At 44.4% G+C, this 16,533-nt stretch overlaps 36 non-coding genes across 36 annotated transcripts; all 36 read left to right on the top strand.

Moving 5' to 3' along the window:
- Positions 1-1,370: 1,370 nt before the first annotated feature.
- LOC141062392 (U4 spliceosomal RNA) lies at positions 1,371-1,511 on the top strand. Its single transcript, XR_012224164.1, has one exon. It is a non-coding gene; the product is annotated as a U4 spliceosomal RNA (small nuclear RNA).
- Positions 1,512-1,792: 281 nt separating this feature from the next.
- LOC141062148 (U4 spliceosomal RNA) lies at positions 1,793-1,933 on the top strand. The gene has a single exon (XR_012223943.1). It is a non-coding gene; the product is annotated as a U4 spliceosomal RNA (small nuclear RNA).
- Positions 1,934-2,215: 282 nt separating this feature from the next.
- Positions 2,216-2,357, top strand: LOC141061784 (U4 spliceosomal RNA). The gene has a single exon (XR_012223613.1). It is a non-coding gene; the product is annotated as a U4 spliceosomal RNA (small nuclear RNA).
- A 285-nt stretch (positions 2,358-2,642) lies between these two features.
- LOC141060982 (U4 spliceosomal RNA) lies at positions 2,643-2,783 on the top strand. The gene has a single exon (XR_012222886.1). It is a non-coding gene; the product is annotated as a U4 spliceosomal RNA (small nuclear RNA).
- A 283-nt stretch (positions 2,784-3,066) lies between these two features.
- Positions 3,067-3,207, top strand: LOC141060895 (U4 spliceosomal RNA). Its single transcript, XR_012222807.1, has one exon. It is a non-coding gene; the product is annotated as a U4 spliceosomal RNA (small nuclear RNA).
- Positions 3,208-3,488: 281 nt separating this feature from the next.
- Positions 3,489-3,629, top strand: LOC141062244 (U4 spliceosomal RNA). Its single transcript, XR_012224030.1, has one exon. It is a non-coding gene; the product is annotated as a U4 spliceosomal RNA (small nuclear RNA).
- Positions 3,630-3,912: 283 nt separating this feature from the next.
- LOC141062631 (U4 spliceosomal RNA) lies at positions 3,913-4,051 on the top strand. Its single transcript, XR_012224379.1, has one exon. It is a non-coding gene; the product is annotated as a U4 spliceosomal RNA (small nuclear RNA).
- Positions 4,052-4,334: 283 nt separating this feature from the next.
- On the top strand, positions 4,335-4,475 carry LOC141062951 (U4 spliceosomal RNA). Its single transcript, XR_012224648.1, has one exon. It is a non-coding gene; the product is annotated as a U4 spliceosomal RNA (small nuclear RNA).
- A 285-nt stretch (positions 4,476-4,760) lies between these two features.
- Positions 4,761-4,901, top strand: LOC141061631 (U4 spliceosomal RNA). Its single transcript, XR_012223474.1, has one exon. It is a non-coding gene; the product is annotated as a U4 spliceosomal RNA (small nuclear RNA).
- A 283-nt stretch (positions 4,902-5,184) lies between these two features.
- Positions 5,185-5,325, top strand: LOC141061250 (U4 spliceosomal RNA). Its single transcript, XR_012223128.1, has one exon. It is a non-coding gene; the product is annotated as a U4 spliceosomal RNA (small nuclear RNA).
- A 285-nt stretch (positions 5,326-5,610) lies between these two features.
- On the top strand, positions 5,611-5,751 carry LOC141061680 (U4 spliceosomal RNA). Its single transcript, XR_012223518.1, has one exon. It is a non-coding gene; the product is annotated as a U4 spliceosomal RNA (small nuclear RNA).
- A 283-nt stretch (positions 5,752-6,034) lies between these two features.
- On the top strand, positions 6,035-6,175 carry LOC141061380 (U4 spliceosomal RNA). Its single transcript, XR_012223246.1, has one exon. It is a non-coding gene; the product is annotated as a U4 spliceosomal RNA (small nuclear RNA).
- Positions 6,176-6,460: 285 nt separating this feature from the next.
- LOC141062851 (U4 spliceosomal RNA) lies at positions 6,461-6,601 on the top strand. Its single transcript, XR_012224557.1, has one exon. It is a non-coding gene; the product is annotated as a U4 spliceosomal RNA (small nuclear RNA).
- A 281-nt stretch (positions 6,602-6,882) lies between these two features.
- LOC141061878 (U4 spliceosomal RNA) lies at positions 6,883-7,023 on the top strand. Its single transcript, XR_012223698.1, has one exon. It is a non-coding gene; the product is annotated as a U4 spliceosomal RNA (small nuclear RNA).
- Positions 7,024-7,306: 283 nt separating this feature from the next.
- Positions 7,307-7,447, top strand: LOC141061101 (U4 spliceosomal RNA). The gene has a single exon (XR_012222995.1). It is a non-coding gene; the product is annotated as a U4 spliceosomal RNA (small nuclear RNA).
- A 285-nt stretch (positions 7,448-7,732) lies between these two features.
- LOC141061215 (U4 spliceosomal RNA) lies at positions 7,733-7,873 on the top strand. Its single transcript, XR_012223097.1, has one exon. It is a non-coding gene; the product is annotated as a U4 spliceosomal RNA (small nuclear RNA).
- Positions 7,874-8,154: 281 nt separating this feature from the next.
- On the top strand, positions 8,155-8,295 carry LOC141062079 (U4 spliceosomal RNA). Its single transcript, XR_012223880.1, has one exon. It is a non-coding gene; the product is annotated as a U4 spliceosomal RNA (small nuclear RNA).
- A 283-nt stretch (positions 8,296-8,578) lies between these two features.
- On the top strand, positions 8,579-8,719 carry LOC141062822 (U4 spliceosomal RNA). Its single transcript, XR_012224532.1, has one exon. It is a non-coding gene; the product is annotated as a U4 spliceosomal RNA (small nuclear RNA).
- Positions 8,720-9,002: 283 nt separating this feature from the next.
- LOC141061040 (U4 spliceosomal RNA) lies at positions 9,003-9,143 on the top strand. The gene has a single exon (XR_012222939.1). It is a non-coding gene; the product is annotated as a U4 spliceosomal RNA (small nuclear RNA).
- Positions 9,144-9,428: 285 nt separating this feature from the next.
- LOC141061181 (U4 spliceosomal RNA) lies at positions 9,429-9,569 on the top strand. Its single transcript, XR_012223066.1, has one exon. It is a non-coding gene; the product is annotated as a U4 spliceosomal RNA (small nuclear RNA).
- Positions 9,570-9,850: 281 nt separating this feature from the next.
- LOC141062100 (U4 spliceosomal RNA) lies at positions 9,851-9,991 on the top strand. The gene has a single exon (XR_012223899.1). It is a non-coding gene; the product is annotated as a U4 spliceosomal RNA (small nuclear RNA).
- A 283-nt stretch (positions 9,992-10,274) lies between these two features.
- LOC141061967 (U4 spliceosomal RNA) lies at positions 10,275-10,415 on the top strand. The gene has a single exon (XR_012223779.1). It is a non-coding gene; the product is annotated as a U4 spliceosomal RNA (small nuclear RNA).
- A 285-nt stretch (positions 10,416-10,700) lies between these two features.
- LOC141061156 (U4 spliceosomal RNA) lies at positions 10,701-10,841 on the top strand. Its single transcript, XR_012223045.1, has one exon. It is a non-coding gene; the product is annotated as a U4 spliceosomal RNA (small nuclear RNA).
- A 285-nt stretch (positions 10,842-11,126) lies between these two features.
- LOC141061144 (U4 spliceosomal RNA) lies at positions 11,127-11,267 on the top strand. Its single transcript, XR_012223034.1, has one exon. It is a non-coding gene; the product is annotated as a U4 spliceosomal RNA (small nuclear RNA).
- A 281-nt stretch (positions 11,268-11,548) lies between these two features.
- On the top strand, positions 11,549-11,689 carry LOC141061877 (U4 spliceosomal RNA). Its single transcript, XR_012223697.1, has one exon. It is a non-coding gene; the product is annotated as a U4 spliceosomal RNA (small nuclear RNA).
- A 283-nt stretch (positions 11,690-11,972) lies between these two features.
- LOC141061450 (U4 spliceosomal RNA) lies at positions 11,973-12,113 on the top strand. The gene has a single exon (XR_012223310.1). It is a non-coding gene; the product is annotated as a U4 spliceosomal RNA (small nuclear RNA).
- Positions 12,114-12,396: 283 nt separating this feature from the next.
- Positions 12,397-12,537, top strand: LOC141061132 (U4 spliceosomal RNA). The gene has a single exon (XR_012223023.1). It is a non-coding gene; the product is annotated as a U4 spliceosomal RNA (small nuclear RNA).
- Positions 12,538-12,822: 285 nt separating this feature from the next.
- On the top strand, positions 12,823-12,963 carry LOC141060894 (U4 spliceosomal RNA). The gene has a single exon (XR_012222806.1). It is a non-coding gene; the product is annotated as a U4 spliceosomal RNA (small nuclear RNA).
- Positions 12,964-13,244: 281 nt separating this feature from the next.
- On the top strand, positions 13,245-13,385 carry LOC141062243 (U4 spliceosomal RNA). The gene has a single exon (XR_012224029.1). It is a non-coding gene; the product is annotated as a U4 spliceosomal RNA (small nuclear RNA).
- A 283-nt stretch (positions 13,386-13,668) lies between these two features.
- LOC141062810 (U4 spliceosomal RNA) lies at positions 13,669-13,809 on the top strand. The gene has a single exon (XR_012224521.1). It is a non-coding gene; the product is annotated as a U4 spliceosomal RNA (small nuclear RNA).
- Positions 13,810-14,092: 283 nt separating this feature from the next.
- Positions 14,093-14,233, top strand: LOC141062889 (U4 spliceosomal RNA). Its single transcript, XR_012224592.1, has one exon. It is a non-coding gene; the product is annotated as a U4 spliceosomal RNA (small nuclear RNA).
- Positions 14,234-14,518: 285 nt separating this feature from the next.
- On the top strand, positions 14,519-14,659 carry LOC141061298 (U4 spliceosomal RNA). The gene has a single exon (XR_012223172.1). It is a non-coding gene; the product is annotated as a U4 spliceosomal RNA (small nuclear RNA).
- A 283-nt stretch (positions 14,660-14,942) lies between these two features.
- On the top strand, positions 14,943-15,083 carry LOC141063128 (U4 spliceosomal RNA). The gene has a single exon (XR_012224808.1). It is a non-coding gene; the product is annotated as a U4 spliceosomal RNA (small nuclear RNA).
- A 283-nt stretch (positions 15,084-15,366) lies between these two features.
- LOC141062109 (U4 spliceosomal RNA) lies at positions 15,367-15,507 on the top strand. The gene has a single exon (XR_012223907.1). It is a non-coding gene; the product is annotated as a U4 spliceosomal RNA (small nuclear RNA).
- Positions 15,508-15,788: 281 nt separating this feature from the next.
- On the top strand, positions 15,789-15,929 carry LOC141062286 (U4 spliceosomal RNA). Its single transcript, XR_012224067.1, has one exon. It is a non-coding gene; the product is annotated as a U4 spliceosomal RNA (small nuclear RNA).
- Positions 15,930-16,212: 283 nt separating this feature from the next.
- On the top strand, positions 16,213-16,353 carry LOC141061013 (U4 spliceosomal RNA). Its single transcript, XR_012222915.1, has one exon. It is a non-coding gene; the product is annotated as a U4 spliceosomal RNA (small nuclear RNA).
- Positions 16,354-16,533: the final 180 nt, after the last annotated feature.

Raw genomic sequence — 16,533 nt, 5'->3', positions numbered from 1 at the left:
AGAGTGGGCAGTCATTTACTGTAATTGATAGGTTCGTAGGGGGGGTCACGTGAGATGGGGGAAAGATGATGAATTCTGTTTTGTCCATGTTGAGTTTCAGATATCTAGTGGAGAAGAAGGATGAAATAGTGGACAGACATTGAGGGATTCTGGTTAGTAGGGAGGTGATATCTGGTCCAGAGATGTAGATCTGTGTGTCATCAGCATAAAGATGATACTGAAAGCCATGAGATTCTATGAGCTGTCCCAGGCCAAAGGTGTAAATAGAGAACAGCAGGGGCCCTAGGACTGAACCTTGTGGGACTCTGACAGATAGGGGGCGAGGTGAGGAGGTGGTGTGTGAGTGGGAGACGCTGAATGTCCGGTCTGTTAGGTATGATGAGATCCAGGAGAGGGCCAAGTCTGTGATGCCGAGGGATGAGAGGGTCTGTAATAATAGGGAATGGTCCACTGTGTCAAAGGCAGCCGACAGGTCCAGGAGGAGGAGGACAGAGTAGTGTCGCTTGCTCTTGGCAGTTAAGAGGTCATTGGTGACCTTAGTAAGGGCAGTTTCAGTGGAGTGGTGTGACCGGAAGCCAGATTGTAAGCGGTCGAAGAGGGAGCAAGAAGAGAGATGGGAGGACAGTTCAAGGTAGACGTGTTGTTCCAGTAGCTTGGAGGCGTATGGGAGAAGTGATATAGGGCGATAGCTAGATACAGAGGATGGGTCAAGAGAGGGCTTTTTGAGGATAGGTGTGATGGAAGCATGTTTAAAGCTTGAGGGGAAAACACCAGTTGTTAGTGATAGGTTGAAGAGATGGGTTAGGGTTGGGATGAAGACTGTGGTGAGGTTTGGGATGAAGTGGGATGGGATCGGGTCGAGTGCACAGGTGGTGAGATGTGATCTTGAGAGTAGAGTGGAGAGTCGATCTTCTGTAATGGTGGAGAAGTTGGTTTTGAAGGTGGAGGGCTGGGAAGTCGGGAGGAAGGGCTCTGGGGGTTGTTGACCAAAACTGTCCCTGATGTTATCAATTTTCTGCTTGAAAAATGAGGCAAAGTCTTCAGCTGAGATGAGTGGGGAGGGAGGAGGTGCTGGGGGGCGGAGGAGAGAATTGAAGGTGTTGAATAACTGTTTAGGGTTGTGAGACAGGGAGGATATGAGAGATGAGAAGTAGGTTTGTTTAGCTGTGGCGAGTGTGGTCTTGAAAGTAGTGAGGGACTGTTTGAATGCGATGAAATGCTCGTTGGAGTGGGATCTTTTCCCACTCAGAATGTGGAAGCCCAGGATGCCTGGAAGCAGTGTGGGAGGGCTAGTGAGAATTTGTAACTCACCGTAGCTTAAACAAGCTCTGCTTTGGAAGCAGGAAGGCATTGGTCACAACATTTCTTTCAACTTTGCGCAGTGGCAATATCTTAACCCATGAAGTTTAAACGAGGCGTGATTATTGCTAATTGAAAACTTTTCCCAATACCCCGCCATGATGACTTGAAATACAGTCAGCTTTGGCAATTTTTGTTGGTCTCTCAGGAGACTTAATCTATGGTATGCAAATGACAGTCTTAGGTCCTCCCAGTGTGGAAGAAAAGCCTTGCTTCTCACAGCAATGGATTCATGTTTGTTTCTTGGAGCAGAAGGAGAGAGTGAGGCAATCTGCCTGTAATGGCCAAAAATTTCATCTTAACTGAGCCCTTAGAATGTGTAAGCCAAGGATGCCTGGAAGCAGCGTGGAGGGCTAGTGGTGATTTGTAACTCACCATGGCTTAAAATGTTCTGCCCTGGAAGCGGGAAGCCCTTGGTCACTTCTGTTCTTTCATCTTTGCGCTGTGGCAATATTGTTGCCCATGAGGTTTATCCAAGGTGTGATTATTGCTAATTGAAAACTTTTCCCAATACCCCGCCATAATGACTTGGAATACAGTCAGCTTTGGCAATTTTTGTTGGTCTCTCAGGAGACTTAATTCATGGAATGCAAATGACAGTCTTAGGTCCTCCCAGTGTGGAAGAAAAGCCTTGCTTCTCACAGCAATGGATTGATGTTTGTTTCTTGGAGCAGAAGGAGAGAGTGAGGCAATCTGCCAGTAATTGCTAAAAATTTCATCTTTCCTGATCCCGCAGAATGTGGAAGCCCAGGATGCCTGGAAGCAGCGTGGAGGGCTAGTGGTGATTTGGAACTCACCATGGCTTAAACAAGTTCTGCCTTGGAAGCAGGAAGCCCTTGGTCACTTCTGTTCCTTAATCTTTACGCTGTGGCAATATCGTAGCCCATGAGGTTTAACCGAGGCGTGATTATTGCTGATTGAAAATTTTTCCCAATACCCCGCCATGATGACTTGAAATACAGTCAGCTTTGGCAATTTTTTGTTGGTCTCTCAGGAGACTTAATCCATTGTATGCAAATAACAGAGTCTTAGCTCCTCCCAGCATGGAAGAAAAGCCTTGCTTCTCACAGCAATGGATTGATTTTTGTTTCCTGGAGCAGAAGGAGAGAGTAAGGCAATCTGTCTGTAATTGCCAAAAATTTCATCTTAACTGAGCCCTCAGAATGTAGAAGCCCAGGATGCCTGGAAGCAGTGTGGGAGGGCTAGTGAGAATTTGTAACTCACCGTAGCTTAAACAAGCTCTGATTTGGAAGCAGGAAGGCATTGGTCACAACAGTTCTTTCAACTTTGTGCAGTGACAATATCGTAGCCCATGAGGTTTAACCGAGGCGTGATTATTGCTAATTGAAAACTTTTCCCAATCCCCCGCCATGATGACTTGAAATACAGTCAGCTTTGGCAATTTTTGTTGGTCTCTCAGGAGACTTAAACTATGGTATGCAAATGGCAGTCTTAGGTCCTCCCAGTGTGGAAGCAAAGCCTTGCTTCTCACAGCAATGGATTGATGTTTGTTTCTTGGAGCAGTAGGCGAGAGTGAGGCAATCTGCCTGTAATTTCCAAAAATTACATCTTTCCTGAGCCCTCAGAATGTGGAAGCCCAGTATGCCTGGAAGCAGTGTGGGAGGGCTAGTGAGAATTTGTAACTCACCATAGCTTAAACAAGCTCTGCTTTGAAAGCAGGAAGGCATTGGTCACAACAGTTCTTTCAACTTTGCGCAGTGGCAATATCGTAGCCTATGAGGTTTAACCGAGGCGTGATTATTGCTAATTGAAAACTTTTCCCAATACCCCACCATGATGACTTGAAATACAGTCAGCTTTGGCAATTTTTGTTGGTCTCTCAGGAGACTTAATCTATGGTATGTAAATGACAGTCTTAGGTTCTCCCAGTGTGGAAGAAAAGCCTTGCTTCTCACAGCAATGGATTGATGTTTGTTTCTTGGAGCAGAAGGCGAGAGTGAGGCAATCTGCCTGTAATTGCCAAAAATTACATCTTAACTGAACCCTTAGAATGTGTAAGCCAAGGATGCCTGGAAGCAGCGTGGAGGGCTAGTGGTGATTTGTAACTCACCATGGCTTAAAATGTTCTGCCCTGGAAGCGGGAAGCCCTTGGTCACTTCTGTTCTTTCATCTTTGCGCTGTGGCAATATTGTTGCCCATGAGGTTTATCCAAGGCGTGATTATTGCTAATTGAAAACTTTTCCCAATACCCCACCATAATGACTTGGAATACAGTCAGCTTTGGCAATTTTTGTTGGTCTCTCAGGAGACTTAATTCATGGAATGCAAATGACAGTCTTAGCTTCTCCCAGTGTGGAAGAAAAGCCTTGCTTCTCACAGCAATGGATTGATGTTTGTTTCTTGGAGCAGAAGGCGAGAGTGAGGCAATCTGCCTGTAATTGCCAAAAATTACATCTTTCCTGAGCCCTCAGAATGTGGAAGCTCAGAATGCCTGGAAGCAGTGTGGGAGGGCTAGTGAGAACTTGTAACTCACCATAGCTTAAACAAGCTCTGCTTTGGAAGCAGGAAGGCATTGGTCACAACAGTTCTTTCAACTTTGCGCAGTGGCAATATCGTAGCCTATGAGGTTTAACCGAGGTGTGATTATTGCTAATTGAAAACTTTTCCCAATACCCCGCCATGATGACTTGAAATAGTCAGCTTTGGCAATTATTGTTGGTCTCTCAGGAGACTTAATATATGATATGTAAATGACAGTCTTAAGTCCTCCCAGTGTGGAAGAAAAGCTTTGCTTCTCACAGCAATGGATTGATGTTTGTTTCTTGGAGCAGAAGGCGAGAGTGAGGCAATCTGCCTGTAATTGCCAAAAATTACATCTTTCCTGAGCCCTCAGAATGTGGAAGCCCTGGATGCCTGGAAGCAGTGTGGGAGGGCTAGTGAGAATTTGTAACTCACCGTAGATTAAACAAGCTCTGCTTTGGAAGCAGGAAGGCATTGGTCACAACAGTTTTTTCAACTTTGCGCAGTGGCAATATCGTAGCCCATGAGGTTTAACCGAGGCGGGATTATTGCTAGTTGAAAACTTTTCCCAATACCCCGCCATGATGACTTGAAATACAGTCAGCTTTGGCAATTTTTGTTGGTCTCTCAGGAGACTTAATCCATTGTATGCAAATAACAGAGTCTTACCTCCTCCCAGCGTGGAAGAAAAGCCTAGATTCTCACAGCAATGGATTGATGTTTGTTGCCTGAAGCAGAAGGAAAGAGTGAGGCAATCTGCCTGTAATGGCCAAAAATTTCATCTTAACTGAGCCCTTAGAATGTGGAAGCTCAGGATGCCTGGAAGCAGTGTGGAAGGTCTATTGAGAATTTGTAACTCACCGTAGCTTAAACAAGCTCTGATTTGGAAGCGGGAAGGCATTGGTCACAACAGTTCTTTCAACTTTGCGCAGTGACAATATCGTAGCCCATGAGGTTTAACCGAGGTGTGATTATTGCTAATTGAAAACTTTTCCCAATACCCCGCCATGATGACTTGAAATACAGTCAGCTTTGGCAATCTTTGTTGGTCTCTCAGGAGACTTAATCTATGGTATGCAAATGACAGTCTTAGGTCCTCCCAGTGTGGAAGAAAAGCCTTGCTTCTCACAGCAATGGATTGATGTTTGTTTCTTGGAGCAGAAGGAGAGAGTGAGGCAATCTGCCTGTAATGGCCAAAAATTTCATCTTAACTGAGCCCTTAGAATGTGGAAGCTCAGGATGCCTGGAAGCAGTGTGGAAGGGCTATTGAGAATTTGTAACTCACCGTAGCTTAAACAAGCTCTGATTTGGAAGCGGGAAGGCATTGGTCACAACAGTTCTTTCTACTTTGTGCAGTGACAATATCGTAGCCCATGAGGTTTAACCGAGGCGTGATTATTGCTAATTGAAAACTTTTCCCAATACCCCGCCATGATGACTTGAAATACAGTCAGCTTTGGCAATTTTTGTTGGTCTCTCAGGAGACTTAATCTATGATATGCAAATAACAGAGTCTTAGCTCCTCCCAGCGTGGAAGAATAGCCTTGCTTCTCACAGCAATGGATTGATGTTTGTTGCCTGGAGCAGAAGGAGAGAGTGAGGCAATCTGCCTGTAATTGCCAAAAATTTCATCTTAACTGAGCCCTTAGAATGTGGAAGCTCAGAATGCCTGGAAGCAGTGTGGGAGGGCTAGTGAGAATTTGTAACTCACCATAGCTTTAATAAGCTCTGCTTTGGAAGCAGGAAGGCATTGGTCACAACAGTTCTTTCAACTTTGCGCAGTGGCAATATCGTAGCCTATGAGGTTTAATCGAGGCGTGATTATTGCTAATTGAAAACTTGTCCCAATACCCCACCATGATGACTTGAAATACAGTCAGCTTTGGCAATTTTTGTTGGTCTCTCAGGAGACTTAATCTATGGTATGTAAATGACAGTCTTAGGTCCTCCCTGTGTGGAAGAAAAGCCTTGCTTCTCACAGCTATGGATTGATGTTTGTTTCTTGGAGCAGAAGGCGAGAGTGAGGCAATCTGCCTGTAATTGCCAAAAATTACATCTTTCCTGAGCCCTCAGAATGTGGAAGCCCAGGATGCCTGGAAGCAGTGTGGGAGGGCTAGTGAGAATTTGGAACTCACCATAGCTTAAACAAGCTCTGCTTTGGATGCAGGAAGGCATTGGTCACAACAGTTCTTTCAACTTTGCGCAGTGGCAATATCGTAGCCTATGAGTTTTAACCGAGGCGTGATTATTGCTAATTGAAAACTTTTCCCAATACCCCGCCATGATGACTTGAAATACAGTCAGCTTTGGCAATTTTTGTTGGTCTCTCAGGAGACTTAATCCATTGTATGCAAATAACAGAGTCTTAGCTCCTTCCAGCGTGGAAGAAAAGCCTTGCTTCTCACAGCAATGGATTGATGTTTGTTGCCTGGAGCAGAAGGAGAGAGTGAGGCAATCTGCCTGTAATTGCCAAAAATTTCATCTTAACTGAGCCCTTAGAATGTGGAAGCTCAGAATGCCTGGAAGCAGTGTGGGAGGGCTAGTGAGAATTTGTAACTCACCATAGCTTAAACAAGCTCTGCTTTGGAAGCAGGAAGGCATTGGTCACAACAGTTCTTTCAACTTTGCGCAGTGGCAATATCGTAGCCTATGAGGTTTAACCGAGGCGTGATTATTGCTAATTGAAAACTTTTCCCAATACCCCGCCATGATGATTTGAAATACAGTCAGCTTTGGCAATTTTTGTTGGTCTCTCAGGAGACTTAATCTATGGTATGTAAATGACAGTCTTAGGTTCTCCCAGTGTGGAAGAAAAGCCTTGCTTCTCACAGCGATGGATTGATGTTTGTTTCTTGGAGCAGAAGGCGAGAGTGAGGCAATCTGCCTGTAATTGCCAAAAATTACATCATAACTGAACCCTTAGAATGTGTAAGCCAAGGATGCCTGGAAGCAGCGTGGAGGGCTAGTGGTGATTTGTAACTCACCATGGCTTAAAATGTTCTGCCCTGGAAGCGGGAAGCCCTTGGTCACTTCTGTTCTTTCATCTTTGCGCTGTGGCAATATTGTTGCCCATGAGGTTTATCCAAGGCGTGATTATTGCTAATTGAAAACTTTTCCCAATACCCCGCCATAATGACTTGGAATACAGTCAGCTTTGGCAATTTTTGTTGGTCTCTCAGGAGACTTAATTCATGGAATGCAAATGACAGTCTTAGCTTCTCCCAGTGTGGAAGAAAAGCCTTGCTTCTCACAGCAATGGATTGATGTTTGTTTCTTGGAGCAGAAGGCGAGAGTGAGGCAATCTGCCTGTAATTGCCAAAAATTACATCTTTCCTGAGCCCTCAGAATGTGGAAGCCCAGGATGCCTGGAAGCAGTGTGGGAGGGCTAGTGAGAATTTGTAACTCACCGTAGCTTAAACAAGCTCTGCTTTGGAAGCAGGAAGGCATTGGTCACAACTGTTCTTTCAACTTTGCGCAGTGGCAAGATCATAGTCCATGAGGTTTAACCGAGGCGTGATTATTGCTAATTGAAAACTTTTCCCAATACCCCGCCATGATGACTTGAAATACAGTCAGCTTTGGCAATTTTTGTTGGTCTCTCAGGAGACTTAATCCATTGTATGCAAATAACAGAGTCTTAGCTCCTCCCAGCGTGGAAGAAAAGCCTTGCTTCTCACAGCAATGGATTGATGTTTGTTGCCTGGAGCAGAAGGAGATAGTGAGGCAATCTGCCTGTAATTGCCAAAAATTTCATCTTAACTGAGCCCTTAGAATGTGGAAGCTCAGAATGCCTGGAAGCAGTGTGGGAGGGCTAGTGAGAATTTGTAACTCACCATAGCTTAAACAAGCTCTGCTTTGGAAGCAGGAAGGCATTGGTCACAACAGTTCTTTCAACTTTGCGCAGTGGCAATATCGTAGCCTATGAGGTTTAACCGAGGCGTGATGATTGCTAATTGAAAACTTTTCCCAATACCCCACCATGATGACTTGAAATACAGTCAGCTTTGGCAATTTTTGTTGGTCTCTCAGGAGACTTAATCTATGGTATGTAAATGACAGTCTTAGGTTCTCCCAGTGTGGAAGAAAAGCCTTGCTTCTCACAGCAATGGATTGATGTTTGTTTCTTGGAGCAGAAGGCGAGAGTGAGGCAATCTGCCTGTAATTGCCAAAAATTACATCTTAACTGAACCCTTAGAATGTGTAAGCCAAGGATGCCTGGAAGCAGCGTGGAGGGCTAGTGGTGATTTGTAACTCACCATGGCTTAAAATGTTCTGCCCTGGAAGCGGGAAGCCCTTGGTCACTTCTATTCTTTCATCTTTGCGCTGTGGCAATATTGTTGCCCATGAGGTTTATCCAAGGCGTTATTATTGCTAATTGAAAACTTTTCCCAATACCCCGCCATAATGACTTGGAATACAGTCAGCTTTGGCAATTTTTGTTGGTCTCTCAGGAGACTTAATTCATGGAATGCAAATGACAGTCTTAGGTCCTCCCAGTGTGGAAGAAAAGCCTTGCTTCTCACAGCAATGGATTGATGTTTGTTTCTTGGAGCAGAAGGAGAGAGTGAGGCAATCTGCCTGTAATGGCCAAAAATTTCATCTTAACTGAGCCCTTAGAATGTGGAAGCTCAGGATGCCTGGAAGCAGTGTGGAAGGGCTATTGAGAATTTGTAACTCACCGTAGCTTAAACAAGCTCTGATTTGGAAGCGGGAAGGCATTGGTCACAACAGTTCTTTCAACTTTGTGCAGTGACAATATCATAGCCCATGAGGTTTAACCGAGGCGTGATTATTGCTAATTGAAAACTTTTCCCAATACCCCGCCATGATGACTTGTAATACAGTCAGCTTTGGCAATTTTTGTTGGTCTCTCAGGAGACTTAATCTATGGTATGCAAATGACAGTCTTAGGTCCTCCCAGTGTGGAAGAAAAGCCTTGCTTCTCACAGCAATGGATTGATGTTTGTTTCTTGGAGCAGAAGGAGAGAGTGAGGCAATCTGCCTGTAATGGCCAAAAATTTCATCTTAACTGAGCCCTTAGAATGTGGAAGCTCAGGATGCCTGGAAGCAGTGTGGAAGGGCTATTGAGAATTTGTAACTCACCGTAGCTTAAACAAGCTCTGATTTGGAAGCGGGAAGGCATTGGTCACAACAGTTCTTTCAACTTTGTGCAGTGACAATATCGTAGCCCATGAGGTTTAACCGAGGCGTGATTATTGCTAATTGAAAACTTTTTCCAATACCCCGCCATGATGACTTGAAATACAGTCACCTTTGGCAATTTTTGTTGGTCTCTCAGGAGACTTAATCTATGATATGCAAATAACAGAGTTTTAGCTCCTCCCAGCGTGGAAGAATAGCCTTGCTTCTCACAGCAATAGATTGATGTTTGTTGCCTGGAGCAGAAGGAGAGAGTGAGGCAATCTGCCTGTAATTGCCAAAAATTTCATCTTTACTGAGCCCTTAGAATGTGGAAGCTCAGAATGCCTGGAAGCAGTGTGGGAGGGCTAGTGAGAATTTGTAACTCACCATAGCTTTAACAAGCTCTGCTTTGGAAGCAGGAAGGCATTGGTCACAACAGTTCTTTCAACTTTGCGCAGTGGCAATATCGTAGCCTATGAGGTTTCACCGAGGCGTGATTATTGCTAATTGAAAACTTTGCCCAATACCCCACCATGATGACTTGAAATACAGTCAGCTTTGGCAATTTTTGTTGGTCTCTCAGGAGACTTAATCTATGTTATGTAAATGACAGTCTTAGGTTCTCCCAGTGTGGAAGAAAAGCCTTGCTTCTCACAGCAATGGATTGAAGTTTGTTTCTTGGAGCAGAAGGTGAGAGTGAGGCAATCTGCCTGTAATTGCCAAAAATTACATCTTAACTGAACCCTTAGAATGTGTAAGCCAAGGATGCCTGGAAGCAGCGTGGAGGGCTAGTGGTGATTTGTAACTCACCATGGCTTAAAATGTTCTGCCCTGGAAGCGGGAAGCCCTTGGTCACTTCTGTTCTTTCATCTTTGCGCTGTGGCAATTTTGTTGCCCATGAGGTATATCCAAGGCGTGATTATTGCTAATTGAAAACTTTTCCCAATACCCCGCCATGATGACTTGGAATACAGTCAGCTTTGGCAATTTTTGTTGGTCTCTCAGGAGACTTAATTCATGGAATGCAAATGACAGTCTTAGCTTCTCCCAGTGTGGAAGAAAAGCCTTGCTTCTCACAGCAATGGATTGATGTTTGTTTCTTGGAGCAGAAGGCGAGAGTGAGGCAATCTGCCTGTAATTGCCAAAAATTACATCTTTCCTGAGCCCTCAGAATGTGGAAGCCCAGGATGCCTGGAAGCAGTGTGGGAGGGCTAGTGAGAATTTGTAACTCACCGTAGCTTAAACAAGCTCTGCTTTGAAAGCAGGAAGGCATTGGTCACAACAGTTCTTTCAACTTTGCGCAGTGGCAATATCGTAGCCCATGAGGTTTAACCGAGGCGTGATTATTGCTAATTGAAAACTTTTCCCAATACCCCGCCATGATGACTTGAAATACAGTCAGCTTTGGCAATTTTTGTTGGTCTCTCAGGAGACTTAATCTATGGTATGCAAATAACAGAGTCTTAGCTCCTCCCAGCGTGGAAGAATAGCCTTGCTTCTCACAGCAATGGATTGATGTTTGTTGCCTGAAGCAGAAGGAGAGAGTGAGGCAATCTGCCTGTAATTGCCAAAAATTTCATCTTAACTGAGCCCTTAGAATGTGGAAGCTCAGAATGCCTGGAAGCAGTGTGGGAGGGCTAGTGAGAATTTGTAACTCACCATAGCTTAAACAAGCTCTGCTTTGGAAGCAGGAAGGCATTGGTCACAACAGTTCTTTCAACTTTGCGCAGTGGCAATATCGTAGCCTATGAGGTTTAACCGAGGCGTGATTATTGCTAATTGAAAACTTTTCCCAATACCCCGCCATGATGACTTGAAATACAGTCAGCTTTGGCAATTTTTGTTGGTCTCTCAGGAGACTTAATCCATTATATGCAAATAACAGAGTCTTAGCTCCTCCCAGCATGGAAGAAAAGCCTTGCTTCTCACAGCAATGGATTGATGTTTGTTGCCTGGAGCAGAAGGAGAGAGTGAGGCAATCTGCCTGTAATTGCCAAAAATTTCATCTTAACTGAGCCCTTAGAATGTGGAAGCTCAGAATGCCTGGAAGCAGTGTGGGAGGGCTAGTGAGAATTTGTAACTCACCATAGCTTAAACAAGCTCTGCTTTGGAAGCAGGAAGGCATTGGTCACAACAGTTCTTTCAACTTTGCGCAGTGGCAATATCGTAGCCTATGAGGTTTAACCGAGGCGTGATTATTGCTAATTGAAAACTTTTCCCAATACCCCGCCATGATGACTTGAAATACAGTCAGCTTTGGCAATTTTTGTTGGTCTCTCAGGAGACTTAATCTATGGTATGTAAATGACAGTCTTAGGTTCTCCCAGTGTGGAAGAAAAGCCTTGCTTCTCACAGCAATGGATTGATGTTTGTTTCTTGGAGCAGAAGGCGAGAGTGAGGCAATCTGCCTGTAATTGCCAAAAATTACATCTTAACTGAACCCTTAGAATGTGTAAGCCAAGGATGCCTGGAAGCAGCGTGGAGGGCTAGTGGTGATTTGTAACTCACCATGGCTTAAAATGTTCTGCCCTGGAAGCGGGAAGCCCTTGGTCACTTCTGTTCTTTCATCTTTGCGCTGTGGCAATATTGTTGCCCATGAGGTTTATCCAAGGCGTGATTATTGCTAATTGAAAACTTTTCCCAATACCCCGCCATAATGACTTGGAATACAGTCAGCTTTGGCAATTTTTGTTGGTCTCTCAGGAGACTTAATTCATGGAATGCAAATGACAGTCTTAGCTTCTCCCAGTGTGGAAGAAAAGCCTTGCTTCTCACAGCAATGGATTGATGTTTGTTTCTTGGAGCAGAAGGCGAGAGTGAGGCAATCTGCCTGTAATTGCCAAAAATTACATCTTTCCTGAGCCCTCAGAATGTGGAAGCTCAGGATGCCTGGAAGCAGTGTGGGAGGGCTAGTGAGAATTTGTAACTCACCGTAGCTTAAACAAGCTCTGCTTTGGAAGCAGGAAGGCATTGGTCACAAGAGTTCTTTCAACTTTGCGCAGTGGCAAGATCATAGTTCATGAGGTTTAACCGAGGCGTGATTATTGCTAATTGAAAACTTTTCCCAATACCCCGCCATGATGACTTGAAATACAGTCAGCTTTGGCAATTTTTGTTTGTCTCTCAGGAGACTTAATCTATGGTATGCAAATGACAGTCTTAGGTCTTCCCAGTGTGGAAGAAAAGCCTTGCTTCTCACAGCAATGGATTGATGTTTGTTTCTTGGAGCAGTTGGCGAGAGTGAGGCAATCTGCCTGTAATTGCCAAAAATTACATCTTTCCTGAGCCCTCAGAATGTGGAAGCCCAGGATGCCTGGAAGCAGTGTGGGAGGGCTAGTGAGAATTTGTAACTCACCATAGCTTAAACAAGCTCTGCTTTGGACGCAGGAAGGCATTGGTCACAACAGTTCTTTCAACTTTGCGCAGTGGCAATATCGTAGCCTATGAGGTTTAACCGAGGCGTGATTATTGCTAATTGAAAACTTTTCCCAATACCCCGCCATGATGACTTGAAATACAGTCAGCTTTGGCAATTTTTGTTGGTCTCTCAGGAGACTTAATCCATTGTATGCAAATAACAGAGTCTTAGCTCCTCCCAGCGTGGAAGAAAAGCCTTGCTTCTCACAGCAATGGATTGATGTTTGTTGCCTGGAGCAGAAGGAGAGAGTGAGGCAATCTGCCTGTAATTGCCAAAAATTTCATCTTAACTGAGCCCTTAGAATGTGGAAGCTCAGAATGCCTGGAAGCAGTGTGGGAGGGCTAGTGAGAATTTGTAACTCACCATAGCTTAAACAAGCTCTGCTTTGGAAGCAGGAAGGCATTGGTCACAACAGTTCTTTCAACTTTGCGCAGTGGCAATATCGTAGCCTATGAGGTTTAACCGAGGCGTGATTATTGCTAATTGAAAACTTTTCCCAATACCCCACCATGATGACTTGAAATACAGTCAGCTTTGGCAATTTTTGTTGGTCTCTCAGGAGACTTAATCTATGGTATGTAAATGACAGTCTTAGGTTCTCCCAGTGTGGAAGAAAAGCCTTGCTTCTCACAGCAATGGATTGATGTTTGTTTCTTGGAGCAGAAGGCGAGAGTGAGGCAATCTGCCTGTAATTGCCAAAAATTACATCTTAACTGAACCCTTAGAATGTGTAAGCCAAGGATGCCTGGAAGCAGCGTGGAGGGCTAGTGGTGATTTGTAACTCACCATGGCTTAAAATGTTCTGCCCTGGAAGCGGGAAGCCCTTGGTCACTTCTGTTCTTTCATCTTTGCGCTGTGGCAATATTGTTGCCCATGAGGTTTATCCAAGGCGTGATTATTGCTAATTGAAAACTTTTCCCAATACCCCACCATAATGACTTGGAATACAGTCAGCTTTGGCAATTTTTGTTGGTCTCTCAGGAGACTTAATTCATGGAATGCAAATGACAGTCTTAGCTTCTCCCAGTGTGGAAGAAAAGCCTTGCTTCTCACAGCAATGGATTGATGTTTGTTTCTTGGAGCAGAAGGCGAGAGTGAGGCAATCTGCCTGTAATTGCCAAAAATTACATCTTTCCTGAGCCCTCAGAATGTGGAAGCCCAGGATGCCTGGAAGCAGTGTGGGAGGGCTAGTGAGAATTTGTAACTCACCGTAGCTTAAACAAGCTCTGCTTTGGAAGCAGGAAGGCATTGGTCACAAAAGTTCTTTAAACTTTGCGCAGTGGCAATATCGTAGCCTATGAGGTTTAACTGAGGCGTGATTATTGCTAATTGAAAACTTTTCCCAATACCCCGCCATGATGACTTTAAATACAGTCAGCTTTGGCAATTTTTGTTGGTCTCTCAGGAGACTTAATCTATGGTATGTAAATGACAGTCTTAGGTCCTCCCTGTGTGGAAGAAAAGCCTTGCTTCTCACAGCTATGGATTGATGTTTGTTTCTTGGAGCAGAAGGCGAGAGTGAGGCAATCTGCCTGTAATTGCCAAAAATTACATCTTTCCTGAGCCCTCAGAATGTGGAAGCCCAGGATGCCTGGAAGCAGTGTGGGAGGGCTAGTGAGAATTTGTAACTCACCGTAGCTTAAACAAGCTCTGCTTTGGAAGCAGGAAGGCATTGGTCACAACATTTCTTTCAACTTTGTGCAGTGGCAATATCTTAGCCCATGAGGTTTAACCGAGGCGTGATTATTGCTAATTGAAAACTTTTCCCAATACCCCGCCATGATGACTTGAAATACAGTCAGCTTTGGCAATTTTTGTTGGTCTCTCAGGAGACTTAATCTATGGTATGCAAATAACAGAGTCTTACCTCCTCCCAGCGTGGAAGAAAAGCCTAGATTCTCACAGCAATGGATTGATGTTTGTTGCCTGAAGCAGAAGGAAAGAGTGAGGCAATCTGCCTGTAATGGCCAAAAATTTCATCTTAACTGAGCCCTTAGAATGTGGAAGCTCAGGATGCCTGGAAGCAGTGTGGAAGGTCTATTGAGAATTTGTAACTCACCGTAGCTTAAACAAGCTCTGATTTGGAAACGGGAAGGCATTGATCACAACAGTTCTTTCAACTTTGCGCAGTGACAATATCGTAGCCCATGAGGTTTAACCGAGGCGTGATTATTGCTAATTGAAAACTTTTCCCAATACCCCGCCATGATGACTTGAAATACAGTCAGCTTTGGCAATCTTTGTTGGTCTCTCAGGAGACTTAATCTATGGTATGCAAATGACAGTCTTAGGTCCTCCCAGTGTGGAAGAAAAGCCTTGCTTCTCACAGCAATGGATTGATGTTTGTTTCTTGGAGCAGAAGGAGAGAGTGAGGCAATCTGCCTGTAATGGCCAAAAATTTCATCTTAACTGAGCCCTTAGAATGTGGAAGCTCAGGATGCCTGGAAGCAGTGTGGAAGGGCTATTGAGAATTTGTAACTCACCGTAGCTTAAACAAGCTCTGATTTGGAAGCGGGAAGGCATTGGTCACAACAGTTCTTTCAACTTTGCGCAGTGACAATATCGTAGCCCATGAGGTTTAACCGAGGCGTGATTATTGCTAATTGAAAACTTTTCCCAATACCCCGCCATGATGACTTGAAATACAGTCAGCTTTGGCAATTTTTGTTGGTCTCTCAGGAGACTTAATCTATGGTATGCAAATGACAGTCTTAGGTCCTCCCAGTGTGGAAGAAAAGCCTTGCCTCTCACAGCAATGGATTGATGTTTGTTGCCTGAAGCAGAAGGAGAGAGTGAGGCAATCTGCCTGTAATTGCCAAAAATTTCATCTTAACTGAGCCCTTAGAATGTGGAAGCTCAGAATGCCTGGAAGCAGTGTGGGAGGGCTAGTGAGAATTTGTAACTCACCATAGCTTAAACAAGCTCTGCTTTGGAAGCGGGAAGGCCTTGGTCACAACAGTTCTTTCAACTTTGCGCAGTGGCAATATCGTAGCCTATGAGGTTTAACCGAGTTGTGATTATTGCTAATTGAAAACTGTTCCTAATACCCCGCCATGATGACTTGAATTACAGTCAGCTTTGGCAGTTTTTGTTGGTCTCTCAGGAGACTTAATCTATGGTATGTAAATGACAGTCTTAGGTCCTCCCAGTGTGGAAGAAAATCCTTGCTTCTCACAGCAATGGATTGATGTTTGTTTCTTGGAGCAGAAGGCGAGAGTGAGGCAATCTGCCTGTAATTGCCAAAAATTACATCTTAACAGAACCCTTAGAATGTGTAAGCCAAGGATGCCTGGAAGCAGCGTGGAGGGCTAGTGGTGATTTGTAACTCACCATGGCTTAAAATGTTCTGCCCTGGAAGCGGGAAGCCCTTGGTCACTTCTGTTCTTTCATCTTTGCGCTGTGGCAATATTGTTGCCCATGAGGTTTATTCAAGGCGTGATTATTGCTAATTGAAAACTTTTCCCAATACCCCGCCATAATGACTTGGAATACAGTCAGCTTTGGCAATTTTTGTTGGTCTCTCAGGAGACTTAATTCATGGAATGCAAATGACAGTCTTAGCTTCTCCCAGTGTGGAAGAAATGCCTTGCTTCTCACAGCAATGGATTGATGTTTGTTTCTTGGAGCAGAAGGCGAAAGTGAGGCAATCTGCCTGTAATTGCCAAAAATTACATCTTTCCTGAGCCCTCAGAATGTGGAAGCCCAGGATGCCTGGAAGCAGTGTGGGAGGGCTAGTGAGAATTTGTAACTCACCGTAGCTTAAACAAGCTCTGCTTTGGAAGCAGGAAGGCATTGGTCACAACATTTCTTTCAACTTTGCGCAGTGGCAATATCTTAGCCCATGAGGTTTAACCGAGGCGTGATTGTTGCTAATTGAAAACTTTTCCCAATACCCCGCCATGATGACTTGAAATACAGTCAGCTTTGGCAATTTTTGTTGGTCTCTCAGGAGACTTAATCTATGGTATGCAAATGACAGTTTTTGGTCCTCACAGTGTGGAAGAAAAGCCTTGCTTCTCACAGCAATGGATTGATGTTTGTTTCTTGGAGCAGAAGGAGAGAGTGAGGCAATCTGCCTGTAATTGCCAAAAATTTCATCTTAACTGAGCCCTTAGAATGTGGAAGCTCAGGAT

This window comes from Dendrobates tinctorius, unplaced genomic scaffold (genome assembly GCF_039654945.1).
Source record: "Dendrobates tinctorius isolate UK_male_01 unplaced genomic scaffold, ASM3965494v1 ptg000245l, whole genome shotgun sequence".
Taxonomy (NCBI): Eukaryota; Metazoa; Chordata; class Amphibia; order Anura; family Dendrobatidae; genus Dendrobates; species Dendrobates tinctorius.
This window is presented reverse-complemented; position numbering and strand designations above follow the sequence as displayed.